A 14,893-nucleotide genomic window follows, 5' to 3' on the forward strand; every position below is an offset into this window, starting at 1 on the left:
GGAAAAAAAAAAAGCCGCGATCGCAATCTGCGGTGGCAATTCGGCGGGAGGTCCTTGGCTCCGAGCGGGAGTGCGGGACCGTCCGCCGAATTGCCGCCCCTGTCCGGAGTGGCCACCCCAAGCACCTGCTTGGCAAGCTGGTGCCTGGAGCCGGCCCTGGTCTGACTCAGGAAGGACACACACACACACACAGCCTGCCTCTACTTGAACCAAAACTGATCAGAAGAAAGACTTACAAAAAGCAATGAAAAGGCAGCAGGAGACACCCCATACAGACAAAGGTGACTGGATTAAGGCAACTTCCCTAGCCTCATTTGCATCAAAGATGGGAAAGGGAGGCATCTCCGTTAGCATACAGAATGAAGAACAGAGATTCCAAGGCAAGAACCGCACTGAACTCTGGGACCAGAAAAGCAGGGAAGCACTGCATGATGGGGATCTCTGCTTCAGATGTTAATGAACCAATGCCTGCACACACCCAGCTCAGTAGTTATCAGACTAATTCTAGCAATAAATCCTTTATTGGTATCCAAAATACTGAAGCTGCCTAATTGCATTGTGAGCTCCCTGGAAGGAACACCGCCCATAGCCAGGAATGATCAGTTCCTATTGTCTAGCCTGAACAAAACAAGGTTGGTATACTCCCTTGAGCCATCAGTTTACCCATAAACAAATCTAGTGTTCTCCCTTGAACCATTGTTGTTTCCCTACAAAAACCCCTACCCACGCTCAAGTAAGGGTTCTGATGCCTGGATCCAAAATCTGCATCAATTCCATTGGGACTTCATCTTCTTCTGACTGATTGTGCTGGGGGCTCTGCCTGTCTCCAGCACTCCAGACCCTCAGCTACCACCACCATCTGGGAACCCTGACCGGTTCAAGCTTCAGGGAGTGGAGGGAAACCACCTCTCTCTCTCTGGTTTTCTAGGTACAGCTTTCTAACCCTGACTTGTGTGATCAGGTATAGTTTTCTAAACCTGACTTTTGTAATAAAATTTAAGCTAGATTTAATATTGTAACTGTTTTGTTTGTTTGGCTCTCCTTCTATGGTTATTACCTGGCAATAAATAACTTTTATGGTTAAGCTGGTTGCTTCCCCCCCCCCTTTCTTTTGTGTTGTTGGCTTCCCCATTTGCTCTGCAGCAACGCTCATCTTGCCTAAGATAAATATCTCTGTAGCGCCCAAAACTCCTGTGGGGTTTACTCATCCAGTGGGTTACTACCAGAACAATTGTAATGTGAAAGTGGGGATAGGGATGTGCAGAACCTGTGGCATAGGAGGGTGGCAGCTTGGAAGTGCTGCTCGACCCAACCTGCTGAGTCCAGGGGCCTATAAGGGTGGCAGATTGAAAGTGCTGCTTGACCCAGCCTGTTAAGTCCAGGGGCATATGAGGGTGGCAGATTGAAAGTGCTGCTCGACCCAGCCTGTTCAGGCATACTCTATTCCAGTGCGGTGCTCGTGGCATATGAGGGTGACAGCTTGGAAGTGCTGCTCGACCCAGCCTGCTGAGTCCAGGGACATATAAGGGGTCAGCTTGGGAGTGCTGATTAACCCAATCCACTCAGCCGAGCTCTGTTAATATGTGTGTGCATGTTCATGTGATTCTGGGGCTGGAAGAACCCAGCCCTGGGGAACCTAGGTCCTGCAGGATAGCTCCACTGGGAGGGAACTTGCAGAAGAGAGAAGTAGAGCTCTGTATGAAAACACAAGTGACACAAGCAATACATTGATAGAATTACAGAAACACCCCCCCCCCCCCCCGAAGCGTAACCCTAATAAATAAGCATACCCCCAAAGTAATGAGCAAATCTGGTTAAAAGGGCCCTACCAAATTCATTGCTATGAAAAACGCATCATGGACCGTGAAGTCTGGTCTTTTGGGTGCTTTTACCCTCTACTATACAGATTTCACATGAGTGACCAGAGTTTCTCAAATTGCGGGTCCTGACCCAAAAGGGAGCTGCAGGGGGGGGTCGCAAGGTTATTTTACGGGGGTCACAGTTTTCCCACCCTTACTTCTCCACTGCCTTCAGAGCTGGGTGGTCAGAGAGAGGCGGCTGTTGGCCGGATGCCCAGCTCTGAAGGCAGCACCCCCCCAGTAGCAGCACAAAAGTGAGGGTGGCAATACCATACTACAACTTCTCCACTGCTGCTGGTGGCAGCTCTGCCTTCAGAGCTGGGCTCTCAGCCAGCAGCCACTGCTCTCCAGCTACCCAGCTCTGAAGGCAGCGCTGCCAGCAGCAGCACAGAAGTAAGGATAGCAGTACCACAACCCCCCTACAATGACCTTGCAACCCCTCCCCCAACTCCTTTTTGGGTCAGGACCCCTATAATTACAACAATGAAATTTCAGGTTTAAATAGCTGAAATCATGAAATTTACAATTTTTTAAATCCTATGACTGTGACATTGACCAAAATGGACCATGAATTTGGTAGGGCCCTAACTATGTTAGCTTCAATAGTGGCCAATGAGGGAAAGTTTCAGAGGAAGACATATTCCCTCTCAATATGTCTCGGGGGGAAGAGCATCCAAGGAAGAAATGGCTGGAGCCACATATGGGGGAAGAGAGAAACTGATCAGAAAGTTTACTAATTTGTGCGCCAGGCATTGAGATGGGATCCACCTGGGCAGTACCACCCAGCACAGTTCTCTGCTTTGAAAGTTTCTCAATAACTGTTATTCTTCAGATGTCATATTTTATCCAGTGCAGATCAGCCAAGTATCCAGTTAGAATATTATCCCCCCACTTTCTCTCTTTAAATATCTCTCAGCAAGCTATCAGGTTGTCTACTGCTCCTGTTATCTGTCATCCTATTAAAACAAAATATAAAGAGTGACTGGAAAGAGGTGTCAATAATCAACACAAAAATCTATACATTGCTTTTTATGTAGTCAACTTCAACAAGAATCAACAGAAACGGAAAAATAAAAACTACTGTGAATATTCTCCCCCAATTCAGATTAGATAGTACTTCAACAGCTTCACTATACAAAGTGACTTTTATCAACTTCTTATGTTTGGTACTTCCCCCAGCTTCATTAAGCATGCTTTAGACATACTTACCATGTGTCAGCATGGTTTATGTGCTCTGTTGTGTCTAGCTCTCCCACTAGACTTGCTAATTTTTCTAGACACAACTACACTATTCATTTTCTTTTTCTATTCCTGTAAACCTTCAATAGAGTTGTGGGAGCTCACAGAAATGCAATGTTCATTTAGGGCCAGATTTAGGAAAGCACTGAATTAAGTGCTCAAGTGCCGTCCTGAATAGTTGTGTTTTACTGAACCAGCAGCACCTTAGCTGTCAAATATATAAATAACTATCACAAGGTGTTAAATGTTGGGAAAGCATGAATACCGGTGTATAAGGCATATCGATTTCATATAAACTGACTTAAATATTATGGACCAAAGCTTGACGTCCTTATTCAGTTTTTATGTTTGTATTCAGTCTTTACTCAGACAAAACTCTCAGTTAAGTCAAAGGGAATGTTGCTTAAGTAAGGACTGAGAGGAAGATAATTAAAGTCATGATTTGACTCTATTTATTAGTTACTATTTACACCGATTTTTAAGGTGCTCATTATTAACATAGTGTCTGGGTGCTCACAGAATAGAAGCTCATTGAAACATCATGATAGAATTGCCTTGGTTACAAACTGGAAGAACTATCTGTGACCCTTAGAGCATCCCAAGACCAGAAGGAACACTGTTGTCATGATATTTACCCAAAAGGTGGAATGTAATATATAATTGGAAAACCAATAACTTACTTATCATTAACATTCTTGCATGATGTATGTATGATCAGCCCCCACAGAACTTTACAGATGGGCTGGAAATATGAGACTAAAAGGTGTTTAAACCAGGCATGTCAGGGAGAGTTCACTCCAGACAAGTTTATTCCAGATAAAGGAAAGAGGCCAACACCTCAAATCAGGTGTGGCCAAATTCAGTAGGCTATTCATTTGTAGTGGAGGTTATAGGAAGAGATCATTTGCATTGTAAAAGTCACCAGTGGGGGAGAAGACAGCACAGAGTCTACACCAGGCAGCGTGGCATCCACATCCACCAGGGAAAAGGAATTCTATCTGGGGACACATTTCAGAAGATACATTTCACAGGTTTACTGGACTACTAAGAGAGGGAGAACAAACCCCTAAGTTATTCTTCACCTGAGGAGACAAAGAACCCAAGCATTTTATGTTCTGTGAAGGGTCCTGGCCAGACAGTTTGGGCAGCCATGCTGGAAGAGACTTGGTGAGAAACTTCTCTGAACAAGAGATTTAAATCAGGTTTTAGTCTTAGAGGCATATTTTTACTTTTGTTTGTGTAACCATTTCTATCTTTATTTCTTATACTTGGTATCACTTAAATCTATGACTTTTGTTTAATAAATGGGTTTTACTTTTAATATAAACCAAGACAGTACTGTGATTGAAATAAGTGTGTTTGTCAAACGCCAGTTAAATTAATGAGTCGCAATGTATTGTCTGCAGTGTATTAAAGAAGCAATGAACTTAATAATGTCTGTGAGTGTTTCAGGAGAGGGCTGGACACTGCAAAGAGATGTCTCCGGGGAACTCATAAACTGGAGTGTGCTGTAAGTTACCTGCAAAGCAAGGTTAAGTCTTGAGGAGTTTGCTCATAAGAAAGACAGGCTGGTGTGGCAGAGAGCTGACACACAGCCTTATCTGCAGCAAAGCTCACTCTTGCTGAGGCAGAGAGGTGGCTTACAGTTTTGGGTGTACCGAACAGCATCTCACCGTATCATATGGGGGAGTTGGAGCAGCAGTGACCTAAGTATTCTCAATATTCACCGGAGTTTGGTGCTTTGTGGAGGTGACCTTCCAGAGTTCTGAGGGGAAGGAAGAGTGATGTTTGACATCAACCAATTCACACATTAACATTAGGGAATTCAAGAACCCAGTTTGGATCAGCCTTCTACTCAGGGTTTGGTGTAGTAAGGAGAATCAATTCTCAGAAGATTTAGGAATAACAATATATAGGATCCAATTGTGATCGCACATTAGTTGTACCAACAAGACAGTATAACAACAAAAGATTTACAGTGATATAAATGAGCAATCAGGTTATAGTCTATATTAAAATAAATAAAACAAAATTTACCATAATATGGAATAAACACACAAGTCACGAGAAATTCTGTAGTACTCACAGTCCAAATGGAAGCATATCTGTTTAAGCCTAACATAAAGTATTATCTCTACTACTCTTATTCTTTTGAATTCTATGAGTACTATGATACATATATATGTTCTAACCTATTGCATATAATAACCTGCATGCCATGTAATTCCTGATGGGTTAATAACTGATTGTGGACTAAAATATATAAATAACAGTTCACCAATTGTCTAGAAAGCATCTGTTTAAATATGTTTCATCAAGTTCATATGATCACAAACAAATGGGGTAGCTGAGAGTTCTCTTCACACATCACGGAATCTTCTAACAAGGAAAAACTACATGTTCTTGATTCAAATGTTTTACTGGTGGTTTACTGCATTATGCCACTGTGTAAAGTCATTGCATTACACCTATAATGCAGTTATCCATTTAGAAGTGAATGGCCAGAATGACATGAACATTTCCGTCTACCACAAGATTACATCTAGCACTGAAGATGATCAGCTCTAAAATGGTGGCAAAACCACCCTAAATTAGTAGAAAAAACAAATGTCATTGCAGAATTGAACAAATACTATGCCAACTCTGAAGAAATTTGTGAAAATGCTGATGGGCAATGCCATGGTGGGTGATCACTGCCTTAGATATTTACTCACAGTCATGATTACAGAATTTCACTATGGGGTGTGGATGAATGGGACTTGTATGCAAATTAGTATGTAAATAAGCTGCATATTTATGAACAACAGTGAAATAGCTGATTTCTAAAAAGCAAAACTTTTCCAAGATCTTGACTGTTTTAGAAAGTGGTCAGCTGTGTTTTCTATTCGTCTACTTATGTCTTCTGTCAGCTCTTGATGAAGATTAAAATGTTGTTCAGGAATGGTAGTACATTATTACTTTTTCAGGTATGCAAGAGAGAGAAAAAAAATGCTCTCCAGAAGCCATAGTCACTGGGAGAGTAGCAAGTATCCTTAACGATTAAACTATAGACATTGTGAAAGAACATTGGGTCATAAGCCAAAGTTTCAATAAAATTATTACGTATTGCCTCCTTTGCTAGTATTCAATAGAGCAGGGGTCGGCAACCTTTCAGACGGGGTGTGCCGAGTCTTCATTTATTCACTCTAATGTAAGGTTTCGCGTGCCAGTAATACATTTTAACATTTTTAGAAGGTCTCTTTCTATATGTCTATAATATATAACTAAACTATTGTTGTATGTAAAGTAAATAAGGTTTTTAAAATGTTTAAGAAGCTTCATTTAAAATTAAAGTAAAATGCAGAGCTCCCCGGACTGGTGGCCAGGACCCTGGCAGTGTGAGTGCCACTGAAAATCAGCTCGCATGCCACCTTTGGCACGCGTGCCATAGGTTGCCTACCCCTGCAATAGAGACTGGAGCTTGAGTTTCCTTTGATTTATACCAGTGTGAATGAGAAGTTATTCCACAGAGGTTAATTGAGTTACAGCTGTACAAACTGTTGTAAGTAAGAAGAGAATTAGACCCAGGATCTTCATTATCAGGCAAGCAGTGGTTAATCACACCTCCCCCTTTATCAGCCATTTGTCATTCTGACAGACTATGCCAGATACATCTATGCTATAATTCCTCTGACATCAATGAAGTTGTGCCAGCAATGATTGTGGCTTCATACAGTAGGTATAAACAGAGGAGATGGGGTCTGCATTACCAACTGTATTAGATACAGCTTTGAACCTCAGATAAAGAGTCAGATTGGTCACTGCATTGCTCCAGTTTTACACTGGTGTAATGCCATAGATGTCAGCGGTGCTATGGCAACATATATTTGGCAAAACACAGTGATGAATAAGGTCCAAGGGCTCTATTACACATCCAGAGGCCGAAAAGCCAGTCCACTCTACCACTAATGTAATGAAAAACCCACAGAAACAACAAAAACACACCTGAAGAAATCATTAATGAATTCCAATATAATATTAAAATAATGTGATCTTTTGCTTTAATCTAGATCAGAAGTGGTCATGCAATGAATTAATTAAATTAAGAACGAGGGGAGCTAGCAGCAGCAGCACTGTGGGAGGGAGTGATTCAGGTTGAGTATTCTCTCATCTTGGCCTAAAACCTGGAGTTAGGACTACACCCCAGCAGCCACCCCATCCCCTTCTAGGAGCAACCATGAAAGGCAGGAACCCCCAGCAGGTCAAAAACACTCCGAGGACTGCTGCAACTTCAAACTGGGAGCATGCCCCAGTGATGTCATGAGTATGGTGCTAATTTCTGTTTACAGATAGGAATGATTGTTGAAAAGTAGGTGGCTAGAAGACTGACCCTAAAAGAGAGATTGGAGGGATGTTACTATTGAGTAGGTTTTATTTCAGCACTTTTGTAGGGCTTTGCACGAGAGGAGAATTTTGTACTTTTCTTTTTAAATAGTTAACCAGTAGCAAGATGCATAATGTTGGCAAAATAAATTCAATTTTTTAATAAAAGTTACCTAGAAATTAGGTTAGGTGCAACAGTTAAAATTGGGGGGAAAAGGAACTAACATGACTTGTGCCTATCATCAACCTGATTATTGTGCTTGGATGTTGTATCCCTTTCTCCCATTCTTTGTCAGTTATCCATCTTTTTAGACTGCAAACTCTTCAAGTGGGAACATGCCTTCTTATATGTTTGGATAGCACCTAGCACAAAGGGCCCTCTTCCGTGATTGGGGTTTCTAGGCACTGCTGCAAAACAAATAAATAGTGATAATGATGATGACCAAAGCAGAAAAAGCATTTGTCTCCTTTGACTATAGTATCAGTCTCCATCCTTTGTTTAGTGACAATAGGAAGCTATTTCCTCTCTGTCACTCAACCCTGAAACCTGGCGATCATATTTGTCTCCTCTTTCTCCCTTGCCCCTCATGTCTAATAGGTGAGCAAATCCTGATGCTTCTTCCTCCTCCACTTCTCTAAGATCTGTTCTTTTCCTACCCACACCATGAAATCTCTCACCTAGACTCTCATCATCTCCTGTCTTGACTTTTGCAACATCCCACTTTTTAGTTCCCCTATCACTTTCATTGCCCCCTCCAATCCATACAAAACACTGCTACTAAAATAATACTTTATTGCCCCCTGCTTTGATCAGACCACCATATTCTTTTAGTCCCACTACTGGCTCTCTTTCCAACTCATTAGATTTAAACTTCTTGTTACCACCTTCAAAACCCTGCATGACTCCCCGGGCCCACCCCCCTTACTTATCTTCCCTTGTTTCATAATTTTATTCTGGGTCCACTCCCCCCATGACTGCCTACCTGTCAGAACCCCACAATATTGTTCTGTGCTTTTTTCTATGCTATCTCATATGCACAGAAAGACCTCCAGGAGTTCATCCTCAAAAGCCCCCAACTTCTCCATCTGTATGTCACTCCTGAAGACCTAACTTTATCGTGATGCCAGAAGGAAATTTATTAACTGACTTTTCATGCATGAGGAGTAAATTACCTAATACATATCCTATTTATTTATATTTATTAACACAACTGTATGTTTGACTTCTGAAATAATCACAGAGAAATGTCCAGATATTGTGATGAGATTATTTTTGTCATGATGTTGCATCAACAAGGCCCTTATGGGTCCCTGAAAGCAGAGAAAAACTGAAGTAATAATATAGTTCAGCCACACCCTTGACGTGTCCCAAGCCCCACCTACTATGGGCCAATATAGAATTCTTACACCAGCTTTACATCAGCCAGGAAGGGTGTCAACGTGCCTCAGTGGGTCACAACCAAGAATACCAAATTCAGGACAAACTAGTGGGAAATAGGGCAGACACCCCTCCTCCCCCAAACTGGTGGTTATTCTTCTATGATATACCAAACCAGCAACAAAAGTAAACTTCTGTCTCACCACACTGGCTAACAAGAAGTCAGAAATGCAGCCTTCTTAGGTATTCCAGTCCTTGTTTCAACACCCAGACACTAGACTTAATGAAGAGTGGTTATTTAAAACCAGTTTCATCAACGAAAAGGTTCTTCTGATCCCAAAAGACCAGCCACATAGCCAGGTCAATATATAACTCAGATCTTAACCAATAATAACACTGTTGCCAATCCTTTAGTATCTAATATTTCCAGGTTTATTTATAAGAAAAAAGAAAGAGGTGAGAGTTAAAATTGTTTAAAGGAATCAAATACAATAATTGCAGCATTCTTGGATCAGGTGTGAAGCAGTGATGGTATAAACTGCTGGCTTGTTAAGTTGCTGGTTGCTTCCAAATGATTGGAAGGTCCTCAGTCCTTTGGTTAGAATGCTCCCATTAGTATAAGTCCATAGTCCAGAGATCAGAGCAGGAAAGAGGCAAAATGGAGATGTTTCCAGGGCCTCTTATAGCTTCTGCCATGTGGAGGGAAACTCATTGTTCCAACCAAAGCCCTCAGCAGTCAGCACAGTTTGTGGAAAAGTACAGGCACAAGTTGGAGTAGTCTAGTGTCACATGAGCTGGTCACATGCCCTTGCATGCTTCAATGAGTCATAATAGGGCCATTACCCATATTCTAGCTAGAATGTCCACAAGCAAGTTCATTAGGTGGGGATAAGCTTCTTCCATGGCCCATGTTGTTCACTGATGGACCTTCAGCTTGAATAGTCCATTCACAATGTGTGGCTAGACTGGATGTAAACTACCTTGTGGATGTTATCACAGGAGCAAACACATTTGAAATACAGGTACATAGTCAATATTCATAGCTTCAGATACTAAAATAACACATGCATACAAATAGGATAATCATGTTCAGCAAATCCTAACTTTTCCATTGACACCTTACATGATACACTTTGTACAAGATTTGTTGCAATTGTTTAACAGTGGTAGCAACAATGATATACATGGTCCCATTTTAATCAGATAACATCACAAAGGGCCCTTTGCAGAGGGCTATTCTCAAGGGGTTGTTTCCACCCTTTTAAAACACCCTTTTCAACTGCTAAGGCAGCATTCAAGGGCCTTAGCATAACTGAGAACAGTCCCAGGATCTGGGAGTTATTGAGAGACAATAAATATAGACCACTACAATGCCATTTTTACAGAATCTCTTTTCAGAGCAGAACCATGTGTTAACACAAGCACTGATGACTGTGAACCAGTTATAATGGAAAAATTACCAGTGTAGTATTGTGTAATGGACAGACACCAGAGTGCGAACTTGGAGAAATGGGAGTAGGGCCTGATCTACATAAAACATAATGGAAGTTTGGCCATGGAAGGGCAAAGGATCAAGTCCTAAACAACCAGAAAGTAATACAAATATGGGGGAACATTCTCTCATTTGACTTTGAGTATCACCCAATTTCTTAACTAGAATTATACCACCACCCGTGAAACAAGGATAAGCAAATCAACGTGTCATGTGTAATATTCTCACGTTTCTTCATAAAGTGCTGTTTTCTATAGGATGGACACTGATTTTTCTTTAATGCAGCAGTTATTTTTCTGCATTCTCTATTATTATTTACTGCCTTCTTGAGAGGCTCAAGTTACTGACACAGCATAATGCCATTTGCTTTATGGGTTTTTTTGCAGTAAACCAGTGGTTTCCAAACTTGTTCCACCGCTTGTGCAGGGAAAGCCCCTGGTGGGCCGAGCCAGTTTGTTTACCTGCCGCGTCCGCAGGTTTGGCCGATCGCGGCTCCCAGTGGCCGCTGTTTGCTTTCAGCAGCTCCCATTGGCCTGGAGCAGCAAACTGCAGCCACTGGGTGCCGCGATCGGCCGAACCTGCGGACGCGGCAGGTAAACAAACCGGCCTGGCTGCCAGGGGCTTTCCCTGCACAAGCGGTAGAACAAGTTTGGGAACCACTGCAGTAAACTATAATGCTGTCTTCCAACCCTGCCACATAATTGTACATAGTGACTAGACAGTCAGCTGTGCAGAGGTCTGTTCAAAGCAGCTGAGGAGAAAGGGAGCACAAAAGGTTTACTTTTGCTCTCCCTTAATCTCCAGGGCTGCCAAGATTGTTGTAATTGCCACTGGCTTTCAATGGCTCCCAAGGTTTCGCAGGTCTCAGATCTCTGGAGAGCAGCACCCTCTAGAAAGGATCTAGCATGTTCACACCCACTATTGTCAGGGGGCCAAGAGGACATGGGGTATAGTCAGCTATGCTGGGGGAATCCTTAGATGCCTGCTAAGGGTAGCTTTGTGGCCATTTTCTGACACTCAATTGATGTAAAGAGCCATAGCTTGGGTCAAAATAAGGCCCTTTAATTTTGTTAGTACCTTGCAAAAGTTTTCCTGCTTATTGCCTGCATATAACACATTTGATTTCATATATATAAAAACCCTCTCTATATATAGTTCCTGGTGGGATTTTTTATTTTATTTACTTCATTTTTCTTCTGAGTATAACATCTACCATGTAGCATTCTATGTTTTTAACTAGATGAAGTACCATAGCATGTCCTAGCATATTGTGTTTTGTCTTATAGTTAGATTGTAAGCTTTTTGGGGCAGGGAGTGTCTTTCTGTTCTGTGCTTGTACAGCCCTAGCACAATGGGGTCCTGATCCATGACCAGAGCTTCTAGATGCTAAGATAATACAAAAAATAAGTGAAAAATAATAATATAGTGAAAATCACCTTCCAGAAAATTACACGGTGCAGTGAATTGGTTTTATTGTATATGTAGGTGATGCACCATACACTCTAATGTTAATATTATTGTTTTAGGTATATTTTAACATAATTGGTTTATTTTGGTGTTAACAAACACTACAAAAATAACAGTCAGTCACTTTGTAGGCAAATGAATACTTTTCTCATATAACCAAAATTTAAAACAGTATATTATGAAACTACTTGTAATAACTACTACTGTGTTCTCTTAGGTCCACAATCTACAACACTTTGACCCCCTTCCCAACAAACAAACAAACAAACAAACAAACAAACAAACAAACAAACAGACAAACAGACAAAACCTCCCAACCCCCACAATTTACTTAGATCAAATTTACTTACACCAGAATTAATTAACACAGTTTTCCTTTGATGTAATCTGGAAAATTTATTGCCCTGACCCTGAAATGGACCCATGTGGCTGGACACTCCCACTCAGGTAAAACCACACTGCAGAATCTTGGCCTGTGTCAGGATTAGTTAATTGTTTCTCTGATCAGTTTGAGAAAAGTAACAGTTACTGTTATACCTACAGCAAACAAAAATTAGATATTTTACACTACCTGATGGCAAGCATAACACATAGTGTAATCAATAAGGTCCATGTGCCTGTTGTGATTATTCTGCATGTTGCTACATTTTCTGCAGGTTAGTGTCTGGCTGTTAGTGTCCGTATGTTTTTCTTGTGGCCCTTTTACACCTCCTTAGTGCTGATTTAAGACTTATTGTTCTTAGTTCACAGTAACTGTGATAAAATCAAATTCTTTGCCTGCAAAAGAAGAAAATTGAATAAGGGCATAAAAAGGAAGCTCCACTTGCTATAGAGCACTTTCACGATATCTGGGGCATTCCTAAGGAAAATTAAGCTCATGTGAATTCCTTGTGAAGAAAACAAACTATTCGTTCAATCAGTATTTTGCATGGTCTGTGAGTTGTGCCAGTCAGTGAAGCTGAAAGAAGAAAGCCACTTCTCACATCTATAGATCACTGTCCAGATATCTTGATATTGGATGCTAGCTAGAAAGCTAATTATTATTCTTATTTGTTTTTAATAGCATCCACAATGGGCTATGTGCATCACAGTCACAGAAGTAAACATGGTGTCTACTCTGAATACTTTATATAATAGAAATTATTATTAACTATTATTATTGTTGTCACTCCTAGGAACCTCAGTCAAGGAACAGGGTCCCATTAAGCAAGGCACTATGCAGGCAAATAAAAAAGGCAATTCCCGTCCTGAAGCAGAGCTCTATGTGGCTCAACAGCTTGTATCTCTTACCAACAGAAGTTGATCTATTAAAGACATTATCTATTCCACCTTCTCTCTCTAATATCCTGGGACCCCACAGGGCTACAATAACACTGTATAACTCCTGTCCTGTCAGACACTAGGTGTAAGATGGTTGTAACAGGTGGGCTAAAGAGACAACTAGGGTGAGAGGAGGCAAGAAGGGACGATGAGGTAAGAAAATGAACAGAACTTGGCAGCAAAAATACAAGTCCTTGCTTGCCATTTGTGGTAGATAGATAGATAATAACCAATTGCAACAAGAAAGTGAATGTCTGCATTCAGGTACATAAAAGGTTGTTATAAGGAGGAAGGAGAAAAATGGTTCTCCTTAACCTCCGAGGATAGGACAAGAAGCAATGGGCTGAAATTGCAGCAAGGGCTGTTTAGGTTGGACATTAGGAAAAACTTCCTAACTGTTGTCAGGGTGGTTAAGCACTGGAATAAATTGCCTAGGGAGGTTGTGGAATCTCCATCATTGGGGATTTTTAAGAGCAGGTTGGACAAACACCTGTCAAGGATGCTCTAGATCAGTGGTTCCCAAACTTTAACAGCCCGCGAACCCCGTTCACTAATTTGTGAAATCTCGTGAACCCTCTCCTAAAAATGAATATTTCCAGGGATTTAAGTTTAAATTTCCTCAGTGTGATGGATGCGGTTGCTTTGCTCTGTATAGCTCTTGGAAGTCCGGAACCACTGGAGAAAGATAAAATCTCAGGTCTGATTCAGCATCCGGCACCGCTCTCCCTGGGGTTCGGGCTGCTGGCTCCCCCGCTGACGGGGCAGGGCTCGGGCTGTCTGCCCTGCAACCGGGTCCCACCTGCTGCCTCCAATGCCCGGGGTCCTCTGACCACCATTAGTGACATTTTTCTGGCGAACCCCCTGAAAGGTTCTGGGAACCCCCAGGGGTTCGCGAACCCCGCTTTGGGAACCACTGCTCTGGATAATCGTTAGTCCTGCCATGAGTGCAGGGGACTGGACTAGATGACCTCTCGAGGTAGGGTGACCAGACATCCCGATATTATCGGAACAGTCCCGATTTTAAGACATTTGTCCCGCGTCCCGACCGCACATTGGTCGGGATGCCCTTTGTCCCGATATCGGGGACAGTTCACCGCACGCACCTGAAGTCCTGGGCTGGCGGCACTTCCTGGTGGAGCAGCTCCTGGCGCCCGCCCACCGGCAGGAGCCTGCAGTGCAGCCCCTAGGCACAGAGGCGGAGGGGGGTCTCCGCGTGCTGCACCGGCTTCCTCCTGCCCAATCAGAGCTGCAGGGCGGGGCTTGCAGGTGCCAGCAGCGGGCAGAGAGCCCTCCGCCCCCCCTCCGCCCCAACCCTAGGAGCCAGAGGGACCTGCTGGATGCTTCCTGGGAGCCGCCCCAGGTAAGCATTGCCGGGACTCCCCACCTTGCCCCCCAGCAGGTCCCTCAGGGTGGGGGGTAGGGGGCTCTCTGTGCGCTGCCTGCTGCTCCTGCAAGCCCTGCTCCGTGGCTCCGGCAGCTCCCATTGGCGCTTTTCCCGGCCAATGGGAACCATGGAGCTCGTGCTTGTGGCGGGCGTAGCACGTGGAGACCCCTCGGCCGCCCCTGATCCTAGGAACCAGAGGGACCTGCCATATCCTTCCCAGGAGCAGCCGCCCCAGGTAGGCACTGCTGGGACCCCCCCCCCCCGCCCCCAAATCCCCCCGGGCCCTTGGGGGGGGGGGGGGCGGGACGGGGCGCTGCGGGTTGCTCTCACCTGCAAGCTCCGCTCCGCGGCTCCGGCAGCTCCCATTGGCACTTTTCCCGGCCAACGGGAGC

Source organism: Terrapene carolina, unplaced genomic scaffold (genome assembly GCF_002925995.2).
Source record: "Terrapene carolina triunguis isolate 2854851 unplaced genomic scaffold, T_m_triunguis-2.0 Scaffold42, whole genome shotgun sequence".
Lineage (NCBI taxonomy): Eukaryota > Metazoa > Chordata > Testudines > Emydidae > Terrapene > Terrapene triunguis.